At 33.9% G+C, this 21,175-nt stretch overlaps 1 protein-coding gene across 2 annotated transcripts in view; it reads left to right on the forward strand.

Moving 5' to 3' along the window:
- The window catches only part of LOC135843106 (zinc-regulated GTPase metalloprotein activator 1-like), a 150,654-nt gene that overhangs the window by 18,793 nt on the left and 110,686 nt on the right, over positions 1-21,175 (forward strand). The window lies entirely within an intron of this gene.

Here is a 21,175-nt window from a genome sequence, read left to right on the forward strand (position 1 = left end):
TCGAAGCGAGGGTACTGCGAGTAATAATAATGCCTAATAAATTAAACGAACGACGACTGGTGAGGATGATACAAGCCAGCGTACCGAAAATGATGAATTCACAATAGGACAAGCGGTAGCATCAGCGGAATTAATCGCTCTTATTACAGACAAAGGATGAATACGACTGTGGGCTGTGCTCTGTGCTGTATACTGTGTTGTGTTGTACTTGTATTCGCGTTCGCGGTCGATATCATATCAGTGATCAAGTGGGCGTGAAAACGGCAACGTTCATCAAAATACGAGTAGGTATAAGCTCGTCGTTGTCGTCGTCGTTTTCGTCGTTACTCGTCCTCTCTCTCGTATAACTGTAGGCTTATGTACGAGCGTCCTTTTCCTTCTTTTTTTTCCTTTCTTTTCGCCTTTATGTTCGAGTAGATGATACGTGTAAAGTGGGAACAATAAACATTAACCATAACCAGCCTTATGGGCTCTAAATTAACCGGAATCGAGCCTCTGCTACAGATTTCGCAACTTGCCTTAGCCGTTCTTCGTCAATTTTTACACCTACTGTACGCCTATACCTTTGCAAAGGTTTGAAAATTTAGAAGAACTCTTCAAAATCTCCACTTTTTTTTTGAAATTTTCGTCTTTGTGAGATTTTTGGAATCTTTGTTCTCATGGTAGCAGAGCATAGTTTTTCATGGTTATACTTACTGGAATAACCAAACTAGAAACGGAAAAATTACCTTCGCATCTTTCATGAATTTCATGTTCATTTAGAATAATGTTTAGTCGAATTTGAGCTAATTTTCGTATATTTGAACACATTTTTGGTTCGATTGACAAGACTATTAATAATAATTATTATTCTATCATGTTTTTTTTTTTTTTTTTTTTGTCATTAACGAATCGACGAAATTTACCCTTGAAACCTTCATATACTTAATTATAAACTAAATTTCAAATCCCAAAGTTCATTTTCGGATTTTTGGCGAATTTTTGAAAATTAAAAATAATTTATAACTAGATATTTTAAGGCGGATTTTCAAGTTTTTTGATGAAATTTTGACAATTTTGGAAAAAAGTACTTTTTTGACATGAACTGAAAAAATGACTTTTAGTGACAGTATAGGTAGAAAAAAAACTTATCAACAATTTCTGCAAAAAAAAAAAAAAAAAAAAAAAATTTAGGACTTTCTGACAATGTTGCCGCCAAACAAACTGGATTTTTATTTGGCAAATTGAAAAAAAACTGTCGTAATTTTGACAAAAATCAGGACTTTTTGTCGAATATGGTTTTTTTTCGGATATTTTGATGAAAACCCGAAATTTTTGGACATGAAGCGAGACTCTCGAACAAATTCGGCAAAAATAAAAATTTTTATACAATTTTGACAGGAAATGAGTTTCATTGACAACTCTGACAAACCCCAGACTCTTATCTAAAATTTTGACAGTACATTAGATTTTTTTATTTTGAAATTTTTGTCAACAAAAATCAAGACTGTTTGGATGTTTAAGCAAAAAATCAGGAATTTCATAGTAATTTTGATAAAAATCAGGACCTTTTTGACATTTTTCTAAAAAAGAACTTCAGGACATTTTTTGGCGACACTTGTCAATTTTAAAAAGAATAAGATTTTTACAAAATCGACGACTTTTTGATAATTGTTGCGAAAACTAGGATTTTTTTTGGCATTCAGACGATTTTGGCATTGGCCAATTTCGACAAAAATCACTACACAAAGAAATTTGAGATTACCAAAAAAAGTCGGAATCGACACAAATCAATTATGACAAAAAAATTATAAATTGAAAAAAAAAAATGAAATGAATCGCCCAGAAATGTGTTCTAATCTAAATCACGTCAACAAAATTCAAAAATTATCTAATAAGTACCTCAAAAAATACCCCAAGTTTTGCAACTGCAAGAAACAAGTTGAAATTATTGAAGTTTCAGTAAAATTGATTAATATATAGTTGACAAAAAATGGCAAAAACTCTGTTAAAACCTATTGAAGTGTTGTGAAAACGATTGCAAATTCAAAAAAATGATGAAATTTTCAGTAGGTAAATTGGGTAAAAATAATTAAATTGCCTCACGAGTCATGATTCTCCATTTAACTCATGTTGTTTTTCAAAAATGAGATATTTGAATGAACTAATAAAATAATGTGAAAAACCGCCTTATGGGTTATGATTCTCCAACCAACTAACATTCTTTTTCAGAAAATATCCAAATTGCTTATCAATTTGATGAACCACCTTAAGAGTAATGATTCTCCATCTAAGTAACGTTGTTTCTCAAAAATTGTTCATGTAGGTTAATATGTTGATTTGAAAAACCACCTTAGGCGTTATGATTCTCCATCTCATTAGCGTTGTTTTTCAGGAAATATCCAAATTACTTGTCCATTTGAAAAACCACCTTATGAGTTATTATTCTACATGTAGCTAACGTTGTTTCTCAAAAATCGCCTGTGTAAATATGTTGATTTGAAAAACCAGCTTAGGCGTTATGATTTTCTATATCATTGACGTTGTTTTCCGGGAATTATCCAAATTACTTGTCCATTTGAAAAACCACTTTGTAAGTATTGATTCTCCATCTAAGTAATGTTGTTTCTCAAAAATCGTTCATGTAGGTTAATATGTTGATTTGAAAAACCACCTTAGGCGTTATGATTCTCCATCTAATTAACGTTGTTTTCCAGGAATTATCAAAATTACTTGTCCATTTGAAAAACCACTTTGTGAGTTATTATTCTACATGTAGTTAACGTTGTTTCTCAAAAATCGCCTGTGTAAATACATATGTTGATTTGAAAAACCACCTTAGGAGTTATGATTTTCCATATCATTGACGTTGTTTTCCAGGAATTATCCAAATTACTTGTCCATTTGAAAAACCACTTTGTCAGTTATTATTCTCCATCTAGTTAACATTGTTTTTCAAAAATTATCGACATAAACATGTGGATTTGAAAAAACACTTCCCAACTGATGTTTTTCAGAAATTATCCAAATTACTTTACTTGTTCATTTGAAAAACCACTTTGTGAGTTATTATTCTCCATCTGGTTAACGTTGTTTGTCCAAAATTGCTCATGTAAATAAGTTGATTTGAAAAACCACCTTAGGTGTTATGATTCTCCATCTAATTAACGTTGTTTTTCAGAAATAATGCAAATTACTTTACTTGTCCAATTGAAAAATCACTTTGTGAGTCATTATTCTCCATCTAGTTAACGTTGTTTTGAAAAATTGTTCATGTAAATGCGTTGATTTGAAAAACCACCTTCGGTGTTGTGTTTCTCCAACCAACTAACGTTCTTTTTCAGAAATTATCTAAATTGCGGTTCAATTTGAAGAACCACCTTATGAGTAATGATTCTCCATCTAAGTAACGTTGTTTCTCAAAAATGTTCATGTAGGTTTAATATGTTGATTTGAAGAACCACCTTAGGCGTTATGATTCTCTATCTAATTAACGTTGTTTTTCAGAAATTATCCAAAGTACTTATCTATTTAAAAAACCACTTTGTGAGTTATTATTCTCCATCTAGTTAACGTTGTTTTTCAAAAATCGTCCACGTCCATGCAAATATGAAAAACCACCGTAGAAGTTATGATTCTCCATATAGGTAACGTCGCGTTGTTTTTTAAAAGGGTATTCATTTTATGATATTTTTCAAAATTTTGAGCTACTTTTATGAGGGGATTTTTTTACAGTTTTGACACAATTTTGACAAAACCAAGAATTTTTTATTGTAAAAACGTGTTTTGCATTTTTGTCGAAAAAAAAACTAGGCAAAAAAGTAGGAATTTTTCAGCAATTTTGACAAAAATGAGGATTTTTGACCATATTGGCAAAAAGCAGGACCTTCGCGATTTTGGCAAAGTACAGAACTTTAAAAGCAGGATTTTATTTTACAAAAATAAGGACCTTTTGGTAAATAAAAATGAGACTTTTTGACAATTTTGGCAGAAATTAGGACTGAGGACTGTTGATAATTTTGACAAAAATGCACCCTTTTTCTCTGTTTTTGGCGAAAAACAGGACTTCTTTGATGTAAAGTTAGGTTTTTGGACCATTTGGACAACATGGAGATTCATTTTGTGGTAAGTAAGTATTGACTAAAAATTGGACTTTTTGACAATTTTGACAAAAATCATTTGGAAAATCTGGGAAAAATAAGTCTTTTTCGCCACAAATAAACAACTGAACTTTTTATCTTTTAGAGATTTTCGCACAAATCGAATCTTTTTGACAATTTTGGCAAAAAACAGAACCTTTTGGACCATAATGGCTGTAAGTGAGGATCTTATCACAATGTTTACAAAAAACTTGGTCTTCCTGGCAATTTCGACAAAAATCAAGTAAGTAAAGATTATTCGCCAATCTGCATTTTAGACAATTTTTGCACAAAACGATTCTTTTTGACAATTCTGGTAAGAAACAAAACTTTTTGGGCGATTTTACTAAATATTAGGATTTTTTACATTTTTGACAAAAGATGGAATTTTTTGACAAACTTGGCAAAAGTCAATACTTTTTTACATATTTTGGTAGAACATTATTGGACCTCGTTTTTTTTTGTTTGGAAATTTAAGCAAAGCTGCTGGATTGTGTTTCAAAAGAAAAGGACTTTTTAGCAATTTTGCAAAAAAACAGGACTGATTTCTCAACAAAAATTGATACTTCTGGCAAAAAATTGACAAAAATTAGACTTCTTGTCAATTTTGGGAAAAAAGTAGGACCAAAAAATGTGACTTTCGCAGCTTCAAGAAAATTATGACTTTTTCAAAATTTTAACAAAAATTAGCCTCTCTGATAATCGTAAAAAAAATAGTACTTTTTCGGAAATTAAAAAAAAAAAATACTTACTTTTTGGATGTTAAGATAACAAAATCAGGAATTTCTTAGTAATTTTGACCAAAATTAGAACTTTTTTACGAAAGTAAAACTTTGTGACAATTTTATCAAAAATGGAACTTTTTGTAAATTTTGGAAAAAAACTAAGACCTTTTTGATAATTTTGTCAAAAAAAGGTGACTTTTTCATAATTTCAAAAATAACAAATTTAAAATTGGCCTGAAAGATGCAAAAATAGCTTAAGAACCTACATATTTGTTTGCCAAAATTGTCAAAAAATTTCCATTTCAATACAAAATTGTCAAAAAAAGTCAATTTTTGGCGAGTGGAGTTGATCGCAGGTAATTTCAAGCCGTTCTAAAACCTCCAACAGTATTTTGGAAATTTCATATTTTGAATGTAGGTATAGTTGATACATTCAAAAAGGTGGAAAATTTCAAAAATTGATTTAGAAAAGGAGGGCGAAATCATTCACTGAAACATTGAGCACCTTAAAACGTAAGAAACACTGCAGAATTACAGGAAACTACTCAGCTAGTAATAAATTGCGCAAACGATATGAAAATATTTACGCTTTTAGCGATAAGATATAGCCTACACACCGATACGAAGGAGTGGGAAGAGTTGCGGTGCAAAGGCGGAGGCGGCATGGCAGCGGCGACACGGTGGCCGTGTTTGCATCGTCGATGTAGATTTGAAAATAATAAAAAGGTTAAAGGACTGTGTTTTGAGTTATTGCTTTACCAAGCACTTTTATATTTCGAACAAGGGATCAAATATGAATCGTTTGTTCCCTTCATTTTGCGAATCTTCTTAACGTAAGCAAACTTATGAAGAAAAAAATCTGTTTTGCATATTTCTCCATTTACAAAGAGAGAGAGAGACTATTATCAAACAAAATAAGTTCCATTGAGAGCTTTTATCAAGTTTTTTAATAAAGCTTCCGCTTCGATAGAAATATTGAATAAAATAATAACAATATCTAGTAGGTAATAAAAAGAAAAAAGATTTTCGCCATCGAGTTTATACCGTTTATGGTATTCGAGTATATAGTTTGCCGGGTACCGGGTGCCGGGTGCCGGACGCTGGACCGAATATACGAGTAAAAAGGCCATGCGACCATTTATCGTGTTTTTTCGTGCGTGTACTTTTGAATGGTAAATTTAAATTTAATGTCATGCAGGTATTGATATTTATCCTTTTGTGTAAAAATAGAGTTATTTGTATTCCGTTCTCTTTTTTGCAAATTGCTGAATTCACCGGATGCGTCGCGTTGCCCCGCCACTGCGTATAAAATGTATATTACAAAGCGTATTTTTCCTCTTATGCTTTTTTTTTATTATTCGTTTTTTAGTTTAAATCGTTGATTAAATTGCGTATATGTTTGGAATTCTTCTTTTTTCAAAATTGGGTTATTTTTTTCATTGAAGCTTTTTTTGAGAAAAAAAATAGGTGCTTCAAAAAATCTAAAATTGGAAATAATTTCACTGTACATGGAAATAATATTTTAATGTGGGTAGAAATTCAATTTGAAGCGATGGGATTCATTATTTATTAAATTCACGACAATTTTTTGACATCCTTTGGTCTTTTCAACCGAATTTAATCATTCGCAAAAAGAATCGGCCGACTGTTTATCTTCTTTCACGTTCATATTATAATAATAGGTAGATACATTCGAAGCAGAGACCCCTCGAATAGTCATTTCGAATGACCCTACAATACAAGATGCCTAGATGCCCATATAATTGAGAATTAACGGCGAACGGCGAATTGGCGACAGTAAACACGAGTTTGATTAGTCAATAAAAAAAGGTCAAGATGGCATCGAGTATTATATTAGCATTTGTCGCGGTCTTTTGCGACCCTCTTCTGGCCGCAGGTGTAGATATCACACAAATAGACATATCCGCGTGGTCGTGAAATGGATTTGTATTTTCTACAGTATTTGTAGGTATGGTTATTCAACGAAAAGGTATACACGGGCCAATAAAGCGATCATTTGGCCGTGCCAAGAATCGCAAAGGTGTATTTTGGATGCGTCGTATTCGTAGCCTATACATATATTGGATCGCTCCTCGCCTGAGTCGTTCGTTTGTTTGGTATAAAATAATTGAATTCGTAGTTTAACTTACGTTAGAAAAATGTAAAAATTTACGGAGATTAGCGTCGAGGTTTCGAAATGCTGCAGCTGTTTATAGCGTTTCTAAGCCGTTTATTATCGCCGAATGTGTGTATAGTAGTGAATATCGATGATGAATATGTGGAATAGCGGAGATTGAAAGGAGGTAAAAAAAATGTTGTTGATGGAGCAGTTCTTTATTTTGATGGACTGAAATTTAGAAAAAATTGATCAATGTTGCATAAAAATGAACTAAAAATTCAGACAAGGTTCCATTCCTGGTTTTGGGCATTCTTGGATCACCTGAAAAAGCCATGCTTTCCTACACCATCAAAACGAAAATTCGAAAAATCCTATCGAGACTCGAGTTAATGCTTTGTTTCTAAAAAAATGGTCAAGATTTCGGTGACATTTATGAATTTTTGAACTTTTGATATGATAAAAATTGATGAAATCGTACCTGCTGCTTTGAACTGAATTTTCGATTTGAACGAAACAAGCTAGTCTGGAAGGGCATATCCTGAAACTCTCATGTTAATCAAAATAATTTCATAAGCTGAAATTCGTTTTTGGATTTTTGACGAATTTGTGAAAATTCAAAACATTTGAAAAAGCAGTCGGGTTCGATTTTCAAAATTTTTCATACAATACAAAATTTTTTGAGGAAAATGAGCCAATGTGAATAATTGTTTCGATTAAACTCCCATACATCAACATGGGCCATTCTAGAGCATCCAGCGATTTTTAAAATATTCTTCAAAGATTTAAAATATTTCTAAAAGAGTCAAAAATGAACTTTACAAGGTATAAGTTTGGTTGGTGTCTATTCAGTACTCTCTTGATGGTTTTAGGAAGTTGCCATGAAATTCCATGAGTCTAGAGTTCAAAATTGAATTTTTGACCAATTGTAGATTTCAGAGAAAGTGAGAAACCATCCTGACTCGAAAATAATTGAAAATTGAGCTTTTTGGGCCCTCCAGCAAGTTTTTAAATTTCTCCATAATTGACAATTTTGACAAAAAATAGACACTTTTTGAAAATTGTGCGAAAAATGGAACTTCTGGGTTGTGGACTATTTTGCCCAATGCCCAAAAATGCCGTTTTTTGATATTTTGTTTCCAAAAATTTTCACTTTTTGATTAGAGCAAATTTGGCAATGAAAAAAAAACTGTAAGTGCAAGCAAGTTTGGTTTTGAAGCAAAAATAGGATTTTTTACATGTTAGGTACAATATGTTTAATCAAGTCTACTGGTATGAGATCTTCCCCCACTGCTTTGTGATTTCTGGCTCTCTTCACAGCATTTCTCAGCTCCCATATTTCAATTTGTGGTGCCTCCTCTTTAGAGGTCTTATGAGTATCAATATTTATCGATACTTCGCAGTATCAAAAGGTATCGATACTAATTTGTAGTATCAAATGAGTATTGCTATTTACGTTTTTACAATCTCCATTATCTGCCTTTTTTTGGTTTGTAATTTCTACTTGAGCATTAATTTTTAGTGTTAATGATGTAATTTCTGATAAGAAAAAAATTATATTCACATTATCGAGTTTTGTTTGGCTTGGCTGCTATTCATTTCCATAATTCGTAATAAATTATAAGCAAAATAACTGGTGGTTGAAGTCAATTGAAAAGTATGGATATTTATCAATATTATCGATACTTGGGGGGGGGGGGATATCAATTAAGTATAATATTGATACTGAAAATATCTCAAAAATAAGACCTCTACCTCCTCTGTTGATGAAACTTTGATTTGAGCCGGATGTGTGTCTCCATACAGTTCTTGTATATATGTAGCTGATCCATACCTCTTCTGTTTCTTGATTGTTAAGACAATACTTACCATATTTTCCTCGCATATATGCTATTCCACTTCTCCTTTTCTGATGGACGGCCATCATCTGCTTCACTTTGGTATGCATTTCTGTAGAGTTGTGCCTTTTCCCCAGATCTTCTATCTATTGGCACTAATTCTCCTCATACCACTTGTTTTTGGCCATTCTGCACATTTCCATGGTCTCGTTATTTAACACTGTGTATTTGCTACTTGGTCTGCTTGCTTTTCTTCATTCTTCCATCAGATCCTGTACTTATCTCTTGAGTCATCCATGGCTTTCTTTTGACTCTTCAAGACTATCTGGCATTTTGCAACCAATAGCTTTTGGTCAGAGTTACAGTCAGGCTTAGGATATGTATGATGGTTCTTCACTGTGTTCTTAAATCTTTCTTTTACAAGTATTCTCCCTATAAGACCAGGAAAGAAACTATCGGATACGCTAGAAACTGGCTAATATAGATGGAATGGAAATATATGCTATTTCCTGTATGTCAAATTTTCACAGAAGACTTATTGACGTTCTGATATTTTGTAATACAAGACTTGAAAACTTGGAAAAAATTGTCAAGAATCCCTATCAATGAGATTTCATTTCTAAGTTCAAAGCAAAAAAACATATCCATGGCTTTAAACTATCTTTGCAGAGAAGACTTCACCTCCAGTCCAAAAAAAAAATCAATTCTATGAATCTCTATCATCTATGCAGATGTAGGTGATGAGCATTGTAGGGGGGACTGAGACTGGTTTTCTGGAAAAAAGAATTATCTAGAAGCATTCTGCGCACTGAGATGAAAAATGTTCACCTAATTACGAGTACCTACCTATAGATATCAATATTCATCTTTCTCGATATTCTTCAATTTTGGGGGTCTCATAAAAGAGGACCACCATCATTTGGAGAACAAAAGGGTGCTTTTCTTGAAAAAGTGGTTATCTAAAAGTACTCTGCTCAGAAATGAAACATTATCAAAAAATTTGTATAGATATGGATTTTTTATTTTTTTTGTTGATTTTTGTTAACTTTGAGGGGCTTTATAGGTAACCAACATGATTTGGGAGACTGGGAGGAAGGTTTTTCTTGAAAAAGTGCTTATTCAGAAAGATTCTGCATGTAAATAAAAAATTGTGCAAAAAATTTCTACAGACATCAATTTTTAATATTTTTTTATTTTTCCCAAATTTGAGGGGCTCCATGCAAGTGAGCCAAAATCATTTTGGAAGCCCAACAATGGTTTTTTCTTGAAAAGGGGGTTATGTACATAGAACAATTCTAATGTGGAAATGAAATATTTTCATCAAATTTTCCATAACTTTGATTTACTCGTGTTATCATTTTTTGTGATTTTTTTCAACTTTGAGGGACTCCTTACTAGGGGGTCAATATGGTTTGAAGGGCCGGGGAAATTTTTTTCTTAAAAAGGGGATTACGGGTAAGGGCACGAATTATGGACCAGTCCGCAATATGGACCAGCGCCCGTTCTCGTTGGTAATTAGCGCAATCTGTTAGGAAAAAATGTATTCTGATGTATTTTTCATAAAAAAAACGAATGAGACAAAAATTACAGCTGTAAAGTCAAAACTCGCTGAGAAATTTACAAAAAACTGTTTTGAGACACTGAAAATTTTTTTTAGTGTGTTTTTCAGCTTTTATTAAAATATATATGTGGTGTAATTTTCAAATGTCATTGATGTTTATAATATCAAAAAAGGATGTAGTTTCTGCTGGAGTGATCAGTTTTTGCTAAAAATGAGGGTATGTACAGACATTTTTGGTGCAACGTTTTTTTTATGGGGTGCGCTAATATGGACCACATGTGATATTGAATTTTTTACTCATTCATTACAGCCGCTGAAAAGGGGAATGCTTGAAATACTTTTTTTTGTTCATGTCTACTAATAAATAATATGATGTTTTGAAACGTAAAAATATGTGTATTTTGAAATTATTCTTTAGGTGGTCCATATTAGGCGTCCAAAATTTTGAACTGTCATTTTGACACTCGTCAATCAACAATTTAAAAAAACTATTCAAAATTAACCTGAACTGCTTAGAATAAGTTTTTTTGTTCATTTCTGCAAATAAATATGACCTTTTGAAAAATGTGAAAGTATGTTTATTTTGAAATTTTATAGGTGGTTCATATTAGGCGTCCCAAATTTTGAACTGTCATTTTGACACTCATCACTCAACAATAAAAAAAAAACATACTTAAAGTTGACCTTCACCCCTGAAGTTTTGTACAGTGTTAGTGGAAGGATGGAACTTCATTTTAAGCCTTTGTGGAGGTTTCTATCCCCTATAGTTTTCAAGTGGCAATCCTCCAAAAAAAAGTGGTCCATATTTGGTGCCTCTACCCTTATTTAGAAACATTCTGGTGCAGAAACAACAAATTTTCATGAGAATATAACTTTTTTTTTGATTTTTTTTCATTTTTTACCCACTTAGGGGGCTAGCGGCACCACTTTTTTTACAGATAGGGGAAAAATTAAAAACAGGGAATTATTTTCTCACCTGAGGTCATGTTTTTGGGGTGTAGGAGCTACAAAATTCGAACTTTTCAAAATAAGGTACACCCTAGTTATACATCAACACTTTGCTACGCTAATTGGGGGGGGGGGGGTACTAAAAAATTCTCCGACGATTGCTGCATAGTACATATATACTTTGCTCACATTTCTCAAAAATTAGGTCACTTTTTTTCAAATTTCCCCCGTGCACCTTTGACATGAAGCGTTCACAGGTTCGCAAATTAGCGAGTGAAAATTTTTACGAGTCCAAAGTACGATAATGCGAACACAGCAACAGTGTAATTACAAGTTCGCAAGTTACGAACCTGCGAATGAGAGTTACTACTATTCGTAGGTTCGCAAGTTGCGACACTACGAACCTTTATATGAGGCGTTCGCAGGTTCGTAAATTTCGAACCTACGAACCTGTATTTGAACTTGCAGGTACGCAAATTGGCCAGAAAAAATTTTTGGATTTGTAAAAATTTTTACTTTGTAACTTGGTGCCAATTTGCGAACCTGCGAACGCTTCATATACAGGCTCGTAGTGTCGCAACTTGCGAACCTACAAATACTACCACACCTCGTTCGCAGGTTCGTAACTTGCGAACTTGAAATTACGCTGTTGCTGTGTTCGCATTATCGTACGTCGTGTTTTAAACAAAATCCTGTTTTAATCGTTTTTTTTTGTTTAAAAAATTTTTTCAGAGCTTTTTTGGTTTTTTCCATGTTGTTTCTACGTTCTCGAGAAAACCTCAAATCTTGCCATTTCATTTTTCTTTCGAAAAAAACTGTTTTAGAAAATTGAATTTACATGTTTTCAAAAAAAAAAAAAAAAAAAAAAACAACAAACAAACAAACGAATTTGTACAAACACTGAAAAAAGCAAGGCTTTGCAGTTTTGCTGAAATAAGTAAAACCAGAACGTTTTTGCAATTTTTACAAAAAATGATATTTTTTCGCAAGTTTTAAGGAAAAAGTGAAACTTTTGGCAATAAAGGAAGACTTGGATGTTTTTGGGAAAAAATTAATAATTTTTGTCATTTTTTGGACAAATTTGACTAAATTTTCAAACAAGGAGAATTTTTAAAAATTTTTGCAAAAAGGTTCTTGGAAACTATAAACAAAAAAAAGATACATTTTGACAATTCCCGAAAGTCAATTTTTGCAATTTCTGGCAAAAAATAACAATGTTGGGTAAAAAGCGAGACTTGAGTTTTTTGAGAAAAAGAACGTTGTCTTTTGGCAATTTCTGGCAAAAAAAGCGTTACTATTTCTCTAAGAAGCAAAAATTTTGTAAATTTAGAAAAGACGAGATTTTTTGTCAAACAGCGAGAGTTGGTCAATTTCAGCAAGAAGTGGCAATTTTAGAGAATTATTGGTGAAAAAAATAATTTGTTTTCAAAATTTTTGTTAAAATACAATTTTTATCTCACAAGTTAGATATGAGAAAAAAAACTACAGCTGTAGGAGAGAGTAAAAAATATGGGTGGACGTGAAGTTGATGACGGTAATTATTTTGTCGAGTTTAGCCTAATTTTATTAAAAAGGTAACGCGTATAACGGGTAGCAATATAACGATGAAGGGATAACTCGGCGTTTGTTAATTGAGTGGGTCGGATCTCGCGGTGTATAAAGAGCAGACCGCGGAGAGGTGAAAATTGAATAGGAGAAGAAGAAGAAGTGGTGCGCTTAGAATTACTCGTATTCCCGTTTGCTGATGCTAATAAAAATGGCGATATGGTTTGGCTTAGGTGTGGGTTAGTGAGTTTACGAGGGTCTATTTACTTGTCACATTATTACAGGTATTTTAAGGGTAATAAATAAAATACAAAGCGCAGTTTACTAACAAACCTATCATCGAGGAAGGATCGAGGGGAGAGCGAGAGATCGCGAGCTAGAGAAAACTAAAAAGAGCCGCGCTTTCGCTTATAATAAAAATAATAATAGGGGATAGGCCCAGTTGTACGTACGTTTGTTGTAGTTGTAGTCTCGAATAGAGCTTAGCAGGGTTTTACCAAAAATCTAAGGGTGCGCTGCGCGGCACGTAAAAAATTTTCTTACAATAAAGCGTAAATACTGCGCGCACAATAAAACGATAAACGGTTCGCTACATCTCGTAATAATAGTTTAGATTAGTTGTGACTAGTTTCATTCTATTGTACGCTTATTATTGCTACACCAAAACCTAACGAATAAAGGTTATTTTTATATTTATTCATAACAACTACATACATGCAGTAAGTTACATATATGCAGTACAATCTGTAGCATCTACCAACCCTTAGCTCGGTTTAGTTTTTTTTTTCATCTTCTTTCGTCACTGTCGCGTATTGTTGGTATGTCTATACATTTTGCTGTGTGTTTTTGTGTTTTTTTTTACTATTTCATCCCCCTTCCTTCTGGGTTGATGCACGATCGTCTTCATCAGCGATGATTGAAGATTAAGCGACGTCTTCTTGTAATTTCTTATGTTACCTTCTTAGGGAAACATTTTAGCTAAACTGATTATCTGCAGATGTAGAACATAACTGTCAATGTTAATCTGGCTCTCATTTGTGCTTTTTTCAATTTTTTTTCTAAATTTTGGGGATAGAACTTCCAGAGCAATCGCATTTTGCAGTTCTTAGGATTGTTTTTTCGTATGGGACCATGGACCATGAAAGAAAAAACATTGATAGATGGAGGGGTTAATTTGTGAGAAATTCTGTGCGTCTTGATCAGATCGAAGTTCTGATTGAATTAGATCTCACTGATGCTTTTGGGAAATTTTTTTGGTGTATTGGACCTGATTCTATCGGATCAGATTCGATTAAATCTGATCTGATTTGACCAGTTGATCAGATCACATCAGGTTTGCAAATTCCCTGAATTGATTTGACCAGATGTAACTGAATCTGAGTCTTGGGAAGGATTCGCTATGTTCAGATCAGTTTACGGAATACCTGATTGGACTTGGTCAAATCCCGGACATTCCCTTATGAAAACACAGCAAAAAATTCAGTGAATGAATAATTTAATTGACAAAAATTGCTTTTAAAAGACAAAAAGTTATGAAACATATTAAAATTGTATAAAAACACGAAGCCAAACGATAAAATCAATGAAGAATAGTTGTTAACAAAGGATGAAATTTTAGTGAAATCATGAAAAAAGTAACAGAATGAATAAAAATTTGTAAATTAAGAGAATTTGATCTGGATTTTTTCCAAATTTTTAAAAGTCAAACTAAAGGCTAGAAATTCTGACATGATATTGAGATGTGAGAGATTGCTCATTGTTTTCAATGTGTTTAAAAGTCTGGTATGATTTTACAAATTTCTCATAAAATTGCGACTTTTGATGAGTTTTAAAAACTTGAACAAAGAAAAGTTCAAATAGGTTCCAGGTTCCTATATTTTTCTTGGCGTCATTGACCCGTCTGTCTGCCCTATCAAATTTGTCTGTGTTCCTGTCTGGTCACTCAAGGTTGTTTGAGATCCTGACTGGTTTTTAAGGTCATTGACCTGTCTGTCTGGCCTCCCAAGGTCACTAACCTTATTTTGTAGTCTCTCATGACCGTTTATCAGCCTGTCTAGCCTCTCAAGGTACCTGGTCTGAATTTCTGTCTGACTGTCTAAGGTCGTTTGTGTGCTTGTCTGGCTTCTTAAGGTCACTGACCTGTCTGTCTGGCCTTTGATGAAGGTCGTCCGTATTCCTGTCTGACCTATCAAGTTAGTCTAAGTTCCTGTCTGGTTTTTTAAAGTTATTGACTTGTTTGTATGGCCTCTTAAGGTTGTCTGAGTGTCTGTCTGGCCTCTTGGGAGTCATTGGAATGTCTAATTGCCCTCTCAAGGTCACTAACCCAATTTTATAGCCACTCATGATCATCTACCTGCCTGTCTAGCCTCTCAAGGTTCCTAGTCTGAATGTCTGTCTGGCTGTCCAAGGTTGTTTGTCTACCTGTCTGGCTTTCAAGGTCATTGACCTGTTGTCTTTCTGACCTTTCAAGGTTGTCTGAGTTCCCTTTGACATGTCTGCTTGGCCTGATCAAGTTTGTCTATTTTCCTGTCTAGCCTATTAAGGTCATTGACCCGACTGAGAGAACTTTCGAGGTCATTGACCTGTCATGATGGCTTCTTAAGGTCATTGACCCGTCAGCGTGGCTTCCTAAGGTCGCCTGTCTACTCGTCTTGGGCTCTCGGGGTTTTCTGAGTACCTGTCTAGTTGTCCAAGGTCGTGCATCTGCTTGTTTGGCTTCTTGAGGTTATTGACCCGTGTGTCTAAACATTCAAGGTCACTGACCTACGAATTTTTTTCAAGTTTTCTAAAGGATGACATAATATAAGAAAGTCATCTGAATGTTTTTCTGTTTTCAAAAAAGAATCAAAATAAAATATGTAAATTTCCAAAAAAGTTGAAAATTCTTTTTGTAAGATTCGGCAAAAATGTAAAAAAAAATTTGTTGAATTTACATAAAAACACAAAAAAGAAATACATTGAGAATAAAGATTTTTGCAAAATTTCCCACAAATTGCATAAAACGTTGTTTAATTTTTTTCTAAACATGAATAAAAGCATTAAAAACAGTATAAATTACAAAAAAAAAAAAAAAAAAAAAACTGATGAAATCTTAGAGAAACTTGACAAAATTCAGTATAAATGACTTAGAAACATGAAAAACAAAAAACAAAAATCATTGAAAAAAGTGTATAAAAAGTGTAGAAAACATGATCAAATAATGTAAAAATAGGTACGAAAAAAAAATATTCAAATCATTGAAAATTGCATAAAAGTGCTATTTTCAAGTATAAAAATTGACAGTATGTACTTGATAAAATTCTTATGAAAAGTTACTGAACTCGTTGAAATGATATGCATAAAAATAAAACCGAAAAATTTCAAATAGAAATGTTTTTTGGATTTTGACAGAAAGTATCAAAAATTGTGATTAGTAAAACAGTTTAAAAATGTATTGAAAGCATGTTTATGGGACATCTGATTGGTTCTGATGAGATCTGATAAGACCTCTCTTATCAAATCGAATCTAATTCACTATTTCCTGATTCCAATTTCATCTCACGAGGAATTACAATCTAGACCGGATCGGATTTCAGTTTCATTTTCCTCTGGTTAAGGACTAAAAGAATTCTGCGATCAGATGCAATTTTGCGAGCTAAATATTTTGGTTCTCACGTGGAAAATAATCAAGTAACTAGAAACGAACCATTTGTATGCATTTTGAGTGTTGATTTTGTCCGGGCAAAAGTTCTGTAGATGCCTATTAAATTTACCTAAAATTGGCCTGAGGCATATTTTTGAACTAGTTGAACATCTATTCAAAAAAAAAAAAAAAAAACAAAACATCTATGTAGTTCCCCTCTCGAGGTTCGTTTGTATAAACGAGTTTCACTTTCGACTCGCGAGAAATGCGGCGTTTTTTTTTCGCTCCATTGAATCGTATGTGGAACTGTAGTATGCGAATTATAGTACTTACATACATATCATGTCTGTATGTATTCTAGAATGGTGATAAACTTGATAATGTAAGGCAGGCGTAAGCAATTAAGAGATTCAAAGCAGCTGGCGCGAAGCATCGCGTCGCTCGTATTGAATTGGTGTTTTTTTGAGTGATAGTGATGAAGAAGAGCGAGGGAGAGTGAAGCCGAAGCGCATACCTAAGCGTATTTGCAGCGAAGTTATCACGCTATCAGATATCAGAGAGAAGACCATTGACAGCACAGCAATTGCTGCACATACTTGAGGTATTGTCTCGCTTCGTAGAGGGATTAGATTGCGGTGCTGGTGCGGCGGACGAGTGCTATATTAAATTGCACAGTCGAAGGGGGAACGAGTTACTCGCGGTGATGAGAACAGCCCCTCGTATCGTTGGATGATTTGAGACGTGTGATAAATGTCGGTTGTTCAATTTGCCTGGTTTACACATTCGAATCGGAGTACTGAGTATTTTACAGGTGTCAAAAGATTGTGTATGATTGCCTCTTTTATATTTTCACCCATCGATTGCTCTGCGCGTATTCTCAAAACTCAAGATTTTATTAGACTAGGCAATAGCAAAGTTTTGCCGGAGGTCTAACTAGTTTCAATTAATTGAGATTTTGTGCTATTTTTTGCAAAAAAGACACAATTTTTAGTTATTTTTGGCAAACAACGAGACTTTTTGAAAATTCAGACAAGGCGAGAATTTTTGCTCGTTAGCAATTTTCGTCAAAAAAAAAAGTTACTGAAGCTATTTGCAACTTTTCAATAATTTTTGGCGAAAAGCTCAACTTTTTGGGAATTTAATTTTTCGGCAAAAAGTGATATTTTCAGAAAATTTACTTATAATCGAGACTAAACTTGATTCAATTATCTGTTGAAAAAAAGTACCCGAAAACACAAAAATTACATTTACGCCAGAGTTTCTTGTAGAGGAAGGGGTCGGGGGGGGGGGGAGAAGATCTTGTAAAGCCAAAAATCCGGAGGTAATAATATCTTTAGTTTGAGGCAGGTCTGTAAGATAAGTTTGTCCCTTTACTATAGAGATCTTTGCAAAAACCCATAAATACCGTAAGCTCATAAATGTATTCGTGATCCCTCACACCAAATGGTTTCGACTCTCGCCTATGTCTATATCGTGTATTGTGTTCCTCTACCTACCTATACAGTGTGTATATGTATATGTACTTTACGAGTATAAACGATGACGATGACAACGACAGCATGCTGGCAGTGCTATATTCGTTCGTACAACGAGCTGCAAAATTTAACATGCTCGAAATTCTTTCGGGACGTTATTGAAAGACGTGGTTTTCTCTCGTAATAGAGTTTCGCAGCACCATTTTTACGACTACCCTACCAGAGATGCTTTTCAAAGCTCAACTTATCGTTCCTTTTCTTTTTCCGTATGCCTTTGCCGCGCGCGTTAAAACTAATATTTAAATTCCTCGTTCGGTGGTATTTGTTTATGGCCTTTATCGCACGTTCGCCATCGTGTTCGTTTTAATTCGGTCGTCTTGCGGCGCGACGCTACGACGACGCGACAACCGTGCAAAAGCGTAACAAAAGACGCAAAACTTTACGAAAATATAATAAAAACGTAGCGAAATTTAATATCTAAATTGAAATACACAAACGGATACAAAACGAAAGAAATCTCCTTCGAATAACTTTTAAGGAAAACAAAGTTAGATTCGCTTTTATTGTCGTTATCGTTACGGACTAATTTTTTTTTCTTCAGTTATTTGGACCGTTTTTTGAGATGGTTTTAACGTTATTTTTTTTGTTTGAAAGAAATTTAAAAATGGATGAAAAGGTTTGGCATAGCGAAAAAAAAATTGTAGGAGGGAGACGTGGATGACTGGTTGTCATTTTTCCAACAGATTCTCGAGAAAAAAATTGAGTACTTTGGCTATGAGTAGTTTTTTTTTGGCTTTTCTATAGGGAAATTTGAACATTTTGGAGATCATTGAGAACTCACTGGAGGATTCAAAATGACCTTAAAATAGAAGTTTTTGAATCAAATGGTAATTTTATTGAAACTCGGTCGATCGTTTCGTTGAAAAAAAAATGAACGTGTATTGTGAAGAAAAGTTGAAAATGTGTCATAAAAACAGCCTTCAATTTTTTTTTAATTCTCCAAAATTCACCAAAAATCAAAAAATCAACTTTGTGATCCAAACTTTTGATTATGGGGGTTTAAAACATGTTTTTTTCAATCGAGCTTGGTTTCATTCTTCGTCATTGTCATTTCCTTATAGTCCGGCATATGACAATAGGAGTAATTGCACCCCCCCGCCGATCCTCCGGGACAACTTTTTTCTTGAAGGGGACATCCCAAGGAACATTTTAAAGCAAAGTTGCCAAAAAAAAAGTTGGCCTTACTTACAAAATGGCGGCCATTTTGATTGACAGGTCAGCCGAAATCGCAGATTTTGCGTTTTAACATAGGACTTGCACGAACTTTTTCAAACATTACAAAGGTAGATCGAAAGATCATGCAAACATTTATCATCTGTCAAAATTTCAAGTGCTAAAGTGCGTTTTTCGATTTTTGGTGAATTTTTGAAAATCGAATTTAGACCAAAAATGAGAGAAAAAATCAAAATTTTACTAAATTGACTTAGAAAGCTAAAATTTGGGATATACCCTATTTTCGACATGCCAAATCGATTGGAAACGGTTTCAACCCGTTTTGAGCAGCTCTGGAGCCTCCAGCAGATTTTTGAAACTCGAAATTCCCACAAAATTCCATCAAATTGGAGTTGGAAAGCTGAAATTTATTCTGAAAACTAATTTCAATACGCTACGAAGTACTGCAGATGAATTTCAAGTCGTTTTGGAGCCTCCAGCGACTTTTCGAAAATTCCTGAAACCTCCAGCAGATTTTTGAAACTTTAAATTTTCACAAAATTTCATCAAATGGAGATGGAAAGCTGAAATTTACTGTACAGTCCATTTTTAACACCGTCTGAAGACGACTTCAAGTGGGTTCAAGTCATTTTAGGGTCTCCAGCGACTTTTTTTGAAAATTACTGGAGCCTCCAGCAGATTTTTGAAACTTGAAATTTCCCCAAAATTTTATCAAACCAAGATGGAAAGTCGAAATTCATTCTGCAAACTAATTTCAATACGCTACGGTAGTTGACTGCTGGTGAATTTCAAGTCGTTTTGGAGCCTCCAGCAACTTTTTGAAAGGTTGTATGACTTTTTTTGGAAAATTGAAATTTCCTAAAAGTAGCTGGAAGCTTCAAAACCATTTGAAACCACCATGTAGTCTGCGAAGTAAATTTCAGCTTGCCAACTCCATTTGATAAATTAATGTTGCGGGAAATTTCAAGTTTAAAAAATCTACTGGAGTCTCCAGTAATTTTCAAAAAAGTCGCTGGAGGCCCTAAAATGACTTGAACCCACCTGTAGTCGTCTTCAGAGGGTGGTAAAATTGGAGTGTAGAGTGAATTTCAGCTTACCGTCTCCATTTGATGAAATTTTGTGAAAATTTAAAGTTTCAAAAATCTGCTGGAGGCTCCAGTAATTTTCAAAAAAAGTCGCTGGAGGCCCTAAAATGACTTGAACCCACCTGAAGTCGTCTTCAGAGGGTGTTAAAATTGGAGTGTAGAGTAAATTTCAGCTTTCCATCTCCATTTGATGAAATTTTGTGAAAATTTAAAGTTTCAAAAATCTGCTGGAGGTTTCAGGAATTTTCGAAAAGTCGCTGGAGGCTCCAAAACGACTTGAAATTCATCTGCAGTACTTCGTAGCGTATTGAAATTAGTTTTCAGAATAAATTTCAGCTTTCCAACTCCAATTTGATGGAATTTTGTGGGAATTTCGAGTTTCAAAAATCTGCTGGAGGCTCCAGAGCTGCTCAAAACGGGTTGAAACCGTTTCCAATCGATTTGGCATGTCGAAAATAGGGTATATCCCAAATTTTAGCTTTCTAAGTCAATTTAGTAAAATTTTGATTTTTTCTCTCATTTTTGGTCTAAATTCGATTTTCAAAAATTCACCAAAAATCGAAAAACGCACTTTAGCACTTGAAATTTTGACAGATGATAAATGTTTGCATGATCTTTCGATCTACCTTTGTAATGTTTGAAAAAGTTCGTGCAAGTCCTATGTTAAAACGCAAAATCTGCGATTTCGGCTGACCTGTCAATCAAAATGGCCGCCATTTTGTAAGTAAGGCCAACTTTTTTTTTGGCAACTTTGCTTTAAAATGTTCCTTGGGATGTCCCCTTCAAGAAAAAAGTTGTCCCGGAGGATCGGCGGGGGGGTGCAATTACTCCTATTGTCATATGCCGGACTATTATGAGCGGTAGTTTTTTTCTATTGACTCTATCATATGCTTTTTCCAGGTCTATAAA

This window comes from Planococcus citri, chromosome 4, assembly GCF_950023065.1.
Source record: "Planococcus citri chromosome 4, ihPlaCitr1.1, whole genome shotgun sequence".
Lineage (NCBI taxonomy): Eukaryota > Metazoa > Arthropoda > Insecta > Hemiptera > Pseudococcidae > Planococcus > Planococcus citri.